We start from the raw sequence: 12,243 nt of genomic DNA, 5'->3' as shown, positions 1-12,243 counted from the left end.
AACTCATTTCCATGAAGGGCGTAGTGCCTGCATGTTTTTGTTTTTTCCTTTCAATTAAGACCTAGACAACCAGGTGAGGGGAGTTCTTTACCAATTAGTGACCTTAATTCATCAATCAAGTACAAGGGATGAGCGAAAACCCCCAGACGCTCGGCCCTCTGGAGAATGAGTTTGACACGTGGCCTTTTACCTGCGAGTGCATCACTTGTTTTCAGTCACGTGGATAAAAGAAAGCATGGTATAACTAAGAGGCAAAGCATGGTAGGACATATATTCTATTTCAGGCTCAATATTCAATACAGTATTTGTTTTACTATTAACCATTTGTATGCTAATTGTATTTAGGTACACTCCTAATTGTCCTGCCTGTTCCTTTAACCTTTGGACTTCTGTTCCCAGTGCTCTTCTCTATTAGACAAAGCCTCCCTCTTAACCGCCTCATCTGAACAAACAGTCCATCAGAAAAGATGATGTCATCACATAATCATATTGAATAGTGTCATGGTGTGATGTCATGGCTTGAACACAGCATGCTAAATTACTGAAATGTATGTTATATCTATATTCTGACATTCAATCTGACATTAAGTGAGTAGTAAACAGTTAATATTTCAGGATGGGTTATCAAAACAGCCACGGAGATGAAGATGCATCAAAATAACAGTTTTCTCATCCAGCATCTGTTTTAGCCTGTTCCCTATGCAATGCATCATGTTCTGTCACAGTGATTAGTGGCCAATGTCAGCCTTTGATGCATCCATCCTTTATAGTGGACTCTTTGTTGTATTATCCATAACTCATGCATAAGTACGCACATACACATGCATATGGGTGCACATACACTCACACACACACACACACACACACACACACACACACACACACACACACACACACACACACACCTTTGCATTATTGCGGAGTTGTAATGGGTTTCTGAGTCTCCTGTTGACTGTGGATTATGTACACAGAGCTAAGGTTGTAGGGGGATTGCCAGTGGGCTCTACAGGGAATTTGAAGGTCACTTCATTCAGTCTCAATGATATTGTTAAGCAAGGGGAAAACATTGAATATTCCCAGTGAGAATCATTCAAGGTCTGTCATTTTTTTTAAATCTGCAAAATAAAACATTGGTTGCAGTTCAAGATTGGATAAAGATTGTCAGAAGGTGAGTGTAGCTGGTGCATGAAGTCAGGCGCAGGAGAGCAAAATGAGTGAGCAACGTACTTTACTCAAACAATAAAGGCACAAGGTGAAACAAATACACTTGACCAAAAACCAACGGTAATATTTACGCATGGGTGAACACAGCACCCGTCGAAAAAAACAGGCATCATGAACCGAACTGAACATAGAAATAATCACGCACAACAAACATGGGGGAAACAGAGGGTTAAATACATTAACATGTAATTGGACAATGAAAACCAGGTGTGCAGAAAATAAAGACAAAACCAATGGAAAATGAAAGATGGATCAGCGATGGCTAGAAGACCGGTGACATCGAACGCCGCCCGTACCAGGAGAGGGACCGACCTCGGTGGAAGTCGTGACAGTACCCCCCCCTTGATGCGCTGCTCCAGCAGCGCGCCAACACTGGCCTCGGGGGCGACCCGGAGGGCGAGGTGCAGGGTGATCCGGATGGAGACGGTGGAACTCCCACAGTATCGATGGGTCCAACACGTCCTCCACCGGCACACAGCATCTCCCCTCCGGACCATACCCCTCCCACTCCACGAGGTACTGAAGGCCCCTCGCCCGACGCCTCGAATCCAGTATGGATCGAACTGCATACGCCGGGGCCCCCTCGATGTCCAGAGGGGGCGGAGGAACCTCCTGCACCTCAGACTCCTGGAGAGGACCAGCCACCACCGGCCTGAGGAAAGACACATGGAACAAGGGGTTAATACGATAATCGGGGGGAAGCTGTAACCTGGAACACACCTCGTTTATTCTCCTCAGGACTTTGAATGGCCCCACAAACCGTGGGCCCAGCTTCCGGCAGGGCAGGCGGAGGGGCCGGTTTCGGGTCGAGAGCCAGACCCGGTCCCCCGGTGCGAACACCGGGGCCTCACTACGGTGGCGATCTGCGCAGGTTTTCTGGCGCCTCACGGCCTGCTGAAGGTGCACATGAGCGGCGTCCCAGGTCTCCTCAGCGCGCCTAAACCAGTCATCCACCGCAGGAGCCTCGATCTGGCTCTGATGCCAAGGCGCCATGAACGGCTGGTACTCCAGTACGCACTGGAAGGGGGAGAGGTTAGTGTAGGAGTGGCGGAGCGAGTTCTGGGCCATCTCTGCCCAGGGCACGAACACTGCCCACTCCCCCGGCCGGTCCTGGCAATAGGACCGCAGAAACCTACCCACATCCTGGTTCACTTTCTCCACCTGCCCATTACTCTCGGGGTGAAAACCCGGTAAGGCTGACCGAGACCCCCAGACGTTCCATGAACGCCCTCCACACCCTTGACATGAACTGGGGACCTCGATCAGATACTATGTCCTCAGGCACCCCGTAGTGCCGGAAGACGTGTGTAAACAGGGCCTCCGCAGTCTGTAGGGCCGTAGGGAGACTGGGCAAAGGGAGGAGACAACAGGAATTAGAAAACCGATCCACAATGATCGTGGTGTTACCCTGTGATGGAGGAAGATCCGTTAGGAAATCCACCGACAGGTGCGACCACGGCCGTTGTGGAACGGGTAAGGGTTGTAACTTCTCTCTGGGCAAGTGCCTAGGGGCCTTGCACTGGGCGCACACCGAGCAGGAGGAGACATAAACCCTCATGTCCTTAGCTAAAGTGGACCACCAGTACTTCCCACTAAGACAGCATACTGTCTGACCGATACCCGGATGACCAGAGGAGGGTGATGTATGGGCCCAATAGATCAAACGGTTGCGGACAGCAGACGGAACGTACAGACGCCCAGCTGGACATTGGGGGGGGGGGAGTGGGCTCTGTACATAACGCCCGCTCGATGTCCGAGGCCGGGAGTATGGGAGTGGGATCCATGGGCTGCTCCTTTGTGTCATACATCCGGGACAGTGCGTCTGCCTTCGCGTTCTGGGAACCTGGTCTGTGGGATAGGGTGAAAACAAAACGGGTAAAAAACATGGCCCACCTTGCCTGGCGAGGATTCAGTCTCCTCACCGCCCGGATGTACTCCAGATTGCGGTGGTCAGTCTAGATGAGAAAAGGGTCTTTAGCCCCCTCAAGCCAATGTCTCCATGCCTTCAAAGCCTTGACGACAGCCAACAACTCCCGGTTCCCCACGTCATAATTTCGCTCCGCCGGGCTGAGCTTCTTTGAAAAGAAGGCACAGGGGCGGAGCTTTGGTGGCGTGCCCGAGCACTGACAGAGCACGGGTCCTATCTCATCCCTCGGACGCGTCCACCTCCACTATGAACGCCAAAGAGGGATCCAGATGAGCCAGCACGGGAGCAGAGCAGGTAAACAGAGCCCTCTGCAAACGCACCGGTCCTCCCTTCAGCAGTGAGGTAATGGGAGCCGCTACCTGACCAAAGCCCCGGATAAACCTCCGGTAGTAGTTGGCACACCCTAGAAAATGCTGCACTTCCTTTACCGTGGTGGGAGTCGGCCAATTATGCACGGCTGTAATGCGGTCACTCTCCATCTCCACCCCTGAATTGGAAATGCGGTACCCTAGGAAGGAGACGGGCTGTTGGAAAAACATTCATCAACCCATACAGCATGATGAGGTACTCATAGTGCCCTGAGGTGGTACTAAATGCCGTCTTCCACAGCGCTCCTGAGATCCAATTTTGTGAAGAAGCGCGCCCCGTGCATTGACTCAATCGCACTGGCTATGATAGGTAGGGGGTAACTATACCTCACCGTGATCTGGTTGATGCCTCGATAGTCAATACACGGCCTCAGACCTCCATCCTTCTTCTTCACAAAAAAGAAACTTAAGGAGGCAGGTGAAGTGGAGGGCTGAATGTACCCCTGATCCAGGGATTCAGAGACATATGTTTCCATAGCTGCCGTCATCTCCTCTTGTGACAGGGGATACACGTGACTCCTGGGAAGTGCGGCGTCTACCAGGAGATTTAATCGCACAATCCTCCCGTCGATGGGGTGGTAATTGAGTCGCCTTCTGCCAAATTGGATGGAAACCCCTAAACACCTCCCCGAGCACTCTCGTGACCACCCCGTGATGGCCCTCTGTTGCCACAAAAGAGTGGGGTCATGACAGGCCAACCAGGGTATACCCAGCACCACGGGAAACGCAGGAGAATCAATACGGAAAAAACAGATTTTCTCCTTGTGATCCTCTCGCGTCACCATGCCCAGTGGAGCGGTGGCCTCCCTAATTAGCCCCGACCCCAATGGTCGACTATCTAGGGCGTGAACTGGGAAGGGCATATCCACTGGAACAATAGGGATCCCTAAACTATGGGCAAATGATCTGTCAATAATATTCCCAGCTGGTAATATTTACGCATGGGTGAACACAGCACAGCATGAACCGAACTGAACATAGAAATAATCACGCACAACAAACATGAGGGAAACAGAGGGTTAAATACATGAACATGTAATTGGACAATGAAAACCAGGTGTGCAGAAAATAAAGACAAAACCAATGGAAAATGAAAGATGGATCAGCGATGGCTAGAAGACCGGTGACGTCGAACGCCGAACGCCACCTGTACCAGGAGAGGGACCGACCTCGGCGGAAGTCGTGATAAAGATTGTAGTTTTTCATAACGTCCAGGAGAAAAGATCCTTTATATCTTCTATATCGCTAATTTTCTTTACACCTTACTTCCCTGTATGTGACCGTGGACTGGATAAAAAGCAAATATGTTCTGCAGATACTGATCTATGTTGTGCAAAATGTAAATTAAGTTTGCTGTGTGTAATTTTGCCTGATCTATGTATTTATTCTTACTAACATCTGTGATGACTGTAGCAAAACCCAGCTGACAATGGTCCCTCATTGTTCACTATTCAATGGATACTTCAATAATGTAATCCGTTTAATTTCCTAAGGTATCCTTAACAAAGAAAGGATTTTATTTCCTCCATTCAGGTGGAAGCTATACACTGAGTATACAAAACATTAAGAAGACCTTCCTAATATTGAGTTGCAGGTTTTGTACACTCAGTGTATATACACTCAGTTTGTGTGCGTGCATTTTTTAATTTTTTTTATTTAACCTTTATTTAACTAGACAAGTCAGTTAAGAACAAATTATTATTTAAAGCCTACTGAAATGTAACACCTCTCCCAGGGAGGGTATTTCATTCATGAACATGGATTGCCCATCTCATTTTCTGTGGACACACCCATGTACTCATATGACAGACATCGGGTTGAACGGGAGTGGGTTCATGACTCCATGACCGGATTTCTCCGTACCTCACCTGCGTTAGGGCATATTGTGTGTTGTGCCAGTGAGGTGAAAACAAACTCCTAAAACATGAATAACATAAGGTTGGGTCTAATCCTGAATGCTGATTGGTTAAAACCGCATTCCAGCTGGTGTCTATTTCATAAGTTACCACAGGCTAAATCTATGATGTTAAAATGCCTATTTTCTATCTGACTTTGCAATCCACTCTCCCATAAGCCCAGCCAGGCAATTTCTAAAGTTGATCTCCACTATAAAAAGCATCTAGACATTATCTCACATTTCTTTTAGACTAACATTTAGTTTTCAACAGTGGAGATTTGTATAAACCTTGCTGTCTGTCTCTCCGACATTTGCAACATTGTTTCAATATTCAAATTTGATCTCCAGCTGTCCCATAGTAATTAGCGTGTCGGGATAAGACAGACAGGTAGGTAGCTTTTCTCAACCACTCGAAATCATGAATTAGCATAATTTCTATCAATAGAAAACAGGTTAAAAGGAAACAAAGTGCAGCTAGTTTGAAGTCTTTCCATCTTCAGTTTGAAGTGATTGTGTTAGCTGTGTTGTTGGCTAGCTCCTCTGAACAACAGTGTTTGACAAGAGAGCACATTTTCTATGCCAGCTGAAATCGCACACCATTAGATCATTGTTATGGATGTATCCAAATAAATGTCACTAGAAAACAGTTTAAACAAATGCAGCTACTTCACTGTTATTCTGTCGTCACTGTTTGACATGCCGGTAAGTTAGCCGTAGTTGGCTAGCTAGCAAACACGGGATAAAAACGTTGCCAGCCAATATGGCAATGGAACATTTGGAATGAACGATTGGGTCGTGTCCTTAGACACAAAACAAAAAGACTGAACGACTCGGTCACGTCTCTGTGTTCAACAACCAAACCGATAGAACGAACGACCAGCTGGCTTGGATAGCAACCATAGATTTATGTCTGGACTATATCTTGTGGAAGGATGAAATAGTAGGAATAAATTCATCAAAATAATGTTTTTAATGAAAATATGTCAATCTTTATTTGAATATGTTGGTAACCCATTGTATAAAAGTGATAATGTCCTCAAAGCTGGTGTTTGAAGGATATATTTCCCAATATATTTGTCTCGGGCCTAACAACACGCGTGCTAATATATCCTCCAAACACCAGCTTCTCGGGCATGATCACTTAAATAAACTACATAAAATATGGAAGTGTTGCAGCGTGGGCCTTCAGATTGCTGCTTCCCTACCAGAGACCACAATGAATAATCAGACGACCATTGAAGTCAGACTCCAGATACAACCCTGATATTATAATGAATGGGTCGGACAGTCCCACATGTTTTTAGATGTTCCTTTACATTGTTTACTTTCATCTACTTCAGTTGCATTCACTGAGGAAGACATCTGAAAGTTATTCTTGTTACAGTAGCACTGTGTTCAGCAAGTCAATGTGAGTTCCCTCTTACCCAACTGCTACACAGTGAGACTCAACATCAGCCTTGTAGCCTGGCCCCGACTCCGAGCAGCTACTTTCCCCTGCAGAAATCAATAGACTTAATCACTGGTGTGATAAAGAGAGGAGTTTCTCAGGCCCCTGAGCTCTCTGCTGGGTAATGAATCTCTCTCTGACGAGGAACCATGAAAGCTGCTTTTCACCTGAGCCACATAGAAATATACTGGCTCTGCTTTTCACTGCTACTGAGAATAACTACTGGCCAGAAATTAAATAATAAACGCATAATCATCTCATATCTGTGGTTCCCATTAGTTGGTCCTCAACTCCTATGCATTATGTGCAGAGCGTTAAATAAACATTATAAGAGTGTTGTGTTGTCCGTGCTGATGAGCTGGTGCTGGCTTGGCTTCAGGCCAGGTTTCGTTTGTTCTTCTAGGTTCAGTTGAGGTTTGACAGTTACTCTTGTTTGGCTTCGCCCGCTTATCAGTATTCACTGTAGGCCTACCCTGTGTGTGTTCATCACAGTCAATTGATGCACTGAGATTTAGCAAAGTTTTTGAATAATTTACAGGGAAACCTGACCGCAGCTCTTTCATTTTGAGTTTTCCCCTCCTCACCCAATTAGCTTAGCACTGAGAGTGAAGCCTGGGGAAGTGATCTGAAGGGGAAGGAAGTGACAGGGTTCGACAGGGCGATCGTTATCTTGTACTCTGTCAGTGCCATGATGGCACACTCTACTCATCACAATGCTCCCAGAGCCACTGCCTGCCTTCACATCCACTGTGAGAAACATGAGAGAGCTGAACGCCTTGCGCTGAATGTTAATGGGTTTCGTTTGGCAAATTACCCTTAATGAAACATTCTCCTCCAACACTCGGGATGTCTTTTGAGTTTCTCAGTTGCCTAACACTCCAGACACAGCCAGGAGAAATATTACAGTGATAAGTAGAAGATCTATGGAAACTAATGTGTCCAATGGTTGACTTTGTTTTTGTCTCCTCTTTACTCTCTTGCACACTCTTCTTTATTGAAGTCAACAGTTTCACTCTCTTTAACACACCCTCCTCTCCCCTCTAGAGCATTGATATTTTCCTTTGGTCTGCAGTTTTTCTGCAGCTTTTCTCCCTGTGTGTCTGTATACTGAGAAAGTGAGTGCCCTTTCACGTTTCTGAAATTGTCATTGAGGGTTTAAATATAGGGCCTTAGTCTAGGCCAGGGGTGGCAAACTCATTTTGCCCCGGGAATCACATTTGTCCTCAACGAGTTCCAGAGGGCTGCACTGAAAATGTATAATATTTCCTAATCGTCAAAATTAGCAAAAAATAGTCCTCTATCCACCAATTTTGGGGTCGATGTTTGACATCCGTGGTCTAGGCTTTCCCAACTCTAACGTTCCATTGAACTGACTTAAACAGGATCACTCCCCACCTTCACATGGAAATAATATTTATTCAGAACAAAATAACAAAACCTGATACAAGATACTATAAGGAAAACAATCTGAAAGAGCATCGTATTCACACTTTTAGGGAATAACACTACGATTACAGCTTTACTGAACACAAATATTAATGCAACATGCAAGAATTTCATAGGTTTTACTGAGTTACAGTTCATAGAAGGAAATCAGTGAATTGAAATAAATTCCTTAGGCCCTAATCTATGGATTTCACATGACTGGGAGTACAGATGTACCTCTGTTGGTCACAGATACCTTTAAAACAAATGGGCCTCAAAATGGTTCTCAGTGTCTTGTCACAGTATTTCTGTGCATTCACATTGCGATGAAATGCAATTGTTTTCGTTGTCCGTAGTGTATGCCTGCCCATACCATAACCCCACTGCCACCATAGGGCACTCTGTTCACAATGTTGACATCAGCAAACCGCTTGCCCACACAATGTCATACACGTGGTCTGTGGTTGTGAGGCCGGTTGTACGTACTGCCAAATTCTCTAAAACTATGTTGGAGGTGGCTTATGGTAGAAAAATGAACATTCAATCATCTGGCAACAGCTCTCATGGACATTTCAGCAGTCAGCATGCCAATTGCACGCTCCCTCAAAACTTGAGATGTCTGTGGCATTGTGTTGTGTGACAACTGCACAATGTATTGCTTTTTATTGCCCCCAACACAAGGTGCACCTGTGTAATGATCATGCTGTTTACTCAGCTTCTTGATATGCCGCACCTGTCATGTGAATGGATTATCCTGGCAAAGGAGAAATGCTCACTAACAGGGATGTAATCAAATTTGTGCAAAACATTTTAGAGAAATAAGCTTTTTGTGAGTATGGAACATTTCTGAGATATTTTATTTTAGCTCATTAAACATGGGAACAACACTTTACATGTTGTGTTTATAAACTCAGCAAAAAAATAAACGTCCCTTTTTCAGGACCCTGTCTTTCAAAGATAATTCGTAAAAATCCAAATAACTTCACAGATCTTCAATGTAAAGGGTCGTTAAGACACTAACAGCTTACAGACACTAACAGCTTACAGACGGTAGGCAATTAAGGTCACAGTTATGAAAACTTAGGACACTAAAGAGGCCTTTCTACTGACTCTGAAAACACCAAAAGAAAGATGCCCAGGGTCCCTGCTCATCTGTGTGAACGTGCCTTAGGAAATCTGCAAGGAGGCATGAGGACTGCAGATGTGGCCAGGCCAATAAATTGCAATGTCCGTACTGTGAGACGCCTAAGACAGCGCTACAGGACTGACAGCTGATCATCCTCGCAGTGGCAGACCACGTGTAACAACACCTGCACAGGATCGGTACATCCGAACATCACATCAGCGGGACAGGTACAGGATGGCAACAACAACTGCCCGAGTTACACCAGGAATGCACAATCCCTCCATCAGTGCTCAGACTGTCCATAATAGGCTGAGAGAGGCTGGACTGATGGCTTGTAGGCCTGTTGTAAGGCAGGTCCTCACCAGACATTACCGGCAACAACGTCGCCTATGGACATAAACCCACCGTCGCTGGACCAGACAGGACTGGCAAAAACTGCTCTTCACTGACGAGTTGCGGTTTGGTCACACCAGGGGTAATGATCAGATTTGCGTTTATCGTCGAAGGAATGAGCGTTACACCGAGGCCTGTGCTCTGGCGGTGTCACAGCATCATCGGACTGAGCGTGTTGTCATTGCAGGCAATCTCAATGCTGTGCGTTACAGGGAAGACATCCTCCTCCCTCATGTGGTACCCTTCCTGCAGACTCATCCTGACATGACCCACCAGCAATACTGCTCGTTCTGTGCGGGATTTCCTGCAAGACAAGAATGTCAGTGTTCTGCCATGGCCAGCGAAGAGCCTGGATCTCAATCCCATTGAGCACGTCTGGGACCTGTTGGATCAGAGGGTGAGGGCTAGGACCATTCCCCCCAGAAATGTCCGGGAACTTGCAGATGCCTTGGTGGAAGAGTGGGGTAACATCTCACAGCAAGAACTGGAAAATCTGATACAGTCCATGAGGAGATGCACTGCAGTACTTAATGCAGCTGGTGGCCACACCAGATACTGACTGTTACTTTTGATTTTGACCGCCTCTTTGTTCAGGGACACATTATTCCATTTCTGTTAGTCACATGTCTGTGTAACTTGTTCAGTTTATGTCTCAGTTGTTGAATCTTGTTATGTTCATACAAATATTTACACATGTTAAGTTTTCTGAAAATAAATGCAGTTGACAGTGAGAGGACGTTTCTTTTTTAATATTAATTAATTATTTTTTCAGTATAGATACTGTCATTGATACATTCCTAACAAAGAAGTGAGCAGTCCTAGAGCAGCGTCTGTGTACACTTTCAGCACACATAAAGTAGTGTTTCCTTGGTATGGTGGAGGATCTTCCATGTGTCTGGGAGGAAATCAATGCTATCCATCGTCTCTAGCAGAAGAACACCCATCCGAGATCAGCTACTCACTCAACCATTCACACTGTGCAGCAGCGCATAGAAAACCTTATCGCACTGTTGTTGTTTCTCGCTGCTTTTAAAAATATCTGTGCCGTGCAGTTGGTTCGCCAGCTGGATGGATGCCTGTGAGAGCACTGTCCCATGCAGGTGAATTATAACCTGAGCTCACCTGCCATAGTGAGAGACCACATGTGCTACAATGCCTTCAAAGTATTCACACCCCTTGACTTTTTCAACATTTTGTGGTGTTACAGCCTGAATTTAAAATGTATTTAAATTGAGGTTTTGTGTCACTGGCCTACACACAATAACCCATAATGTCAAAGTGGAAATATGTTTTTAGACATTTGTACAAATTAATAAAAAATGAAAAGCTGAAATAAGTCAATAAGTATTCAACCCCTTTGTTATGATAAGCCTAAATAAGTTCAAGAAGCTAAATGTATTAGTTATTAATTACACTTTGGATGGTGTATCAATACACCCAGTCACTACAAAGATACAGGTGTCCTTCCTAACTCAGTTGCCGGAGTGGAGGGAAACTACTCAGGGATTTCACCATGAGTCGAATTGTGACTTTAAAACAGTAACAGAGTTTAATGGCTGTGATAGGAGAAAACTGTAGTTACTCCACAACATTGTAGTTACTCCACAATATTAACCTACTGTAAATGACAGAGTGAAAAGAAAGAAAGAAATATTCCAAAACATGAATCCTGTTTGTAAAGAAATTAACTTTATGTCCTGAATATAAAGTGTTATGTTTGGGGCAAATCCAACACAACACATTACTGACAACCACTCATCACATTTTCAAGCATGGTGGTGGCTGAATCATGTTATTGGTATGTGTGTCATCGGCAAGGACTAGGGACTTCTTTTATGATAAAAATAAATGGAATAGAGCTAAGCATAGGCAAAATCCTCAAGGAAATCCTGGTTCAGTCTGCTTTCCAACAGACACTGGGAGACAAATTCACCTTTCAGCAGCATAATAACCTGAAACACAAGGCCAAATATACACTGGAGTTGCTTACTAAGATGACACTGAATGTTACTGAGTGGCCTGGTTACAGTTCTGACTTAAATCGGCTTGAAAATCTATGGCTGTCTAGCAATGATCAACAACCAACTTGACAGAGCTTGAAGAATTTTAAAAAGGATAGTGTGCAAAGCTCTTAGATCAGGGGTCATCAACTAGATTCAGCCACAGGCAGATTTTTTTTCTTCAGCGGATAGTTGGGGGGCCGGAACATAATTACAAATAATTCGTAGACTGCTTGCTTACATTTGTATATGATCACGTCTCTCTATTATGGATGGGAATACTTGGGAACAGATGTCTTAAATTAAAATCACTTGGAGCTGATTTCCTGGTGGGTTTTTTTGTCTTTTATGTCCAACAATAAAAATAAAATATATATATATATATTTTGCTCAGAAAACTTGGGGGGCCAAATAAAACCACACCCGGGCCGACGAT

General features: G+C 45.0%; 1 protein-coding gene across 1 annotated transcript in view; it reads left to right on the top strand.

The window, feature by feature from the left end:
- Positions 1 to 12,243, top strand: part of LOC115192525 (glypican-1-like) — a 70,647-nt gene that overhangs the window by 1,317 nt on the left and 57,087 nt on the right. The gene's annotated exons all lie outside the window — the stretch shown is intronic.

The sequence above is a fragment of the Salmo trutta genome, chromosome 4, assembly GCF_901001165.1.
Source record: "Salmo trutta chromosome 4, fSalTru1.1, whole genome shotgun sequence".
Classification (NCBI taxonomy): Eukaryota; Metazoa; Chordata; class Actinopteri; order Salmoniformes; family Salmonidae; genus Salmo; species Salmo trutta.
This window is presented reverse-complemented; position numbering and strand designations above follow the sequence as displayed.